Consider the following 399-nt stretch of genomic DNA (forward strand, 5'->3'; position numbering starts at 1 on the left):
GCAAGTATTATATTAATACCACAACGAGGGAAAGAAGCAACGAAGAAAGACAACTACAGGCCAGTCTCCCTCACGAACATAGATGCCAAAATCCTCAATAAAATACTAGCAAATAGAATACAACAAATCATCAAGAAGATCATACACCATGACCAGGTAGGATTCATCCCAGGGATGCAAGGATGGTTCAATATTCGAAAATCCATCAATGTAATACAGTGTATCAATAGAGCGAAAACTAAAAACCACATGATCATCTCCATTGATGCACAATAGGCATTTGACAAAGTTCAACACTCATTCATGTTCAAATTCCTACAGAAAATTATAAGAGATGGCCTCTACTTCAATCTGGTAAAAACCATTTATGAAAACCCAACAGCTAACATAATCCTAAAT

Source organism: Octodon degus, unplaced genomic scaffold (assembly GCF_000260255.1).
Source record: "Octodon degus isolate 3935 unplaced genomic scaffold, OctDeg1.0 scaffold00392, whole genome shotgun sequence".
NCBI lineage: Eukaryota > Metazoa > Chordata > Mammalia > Rodentia > Octodontidae > Octodon > Octodon degus.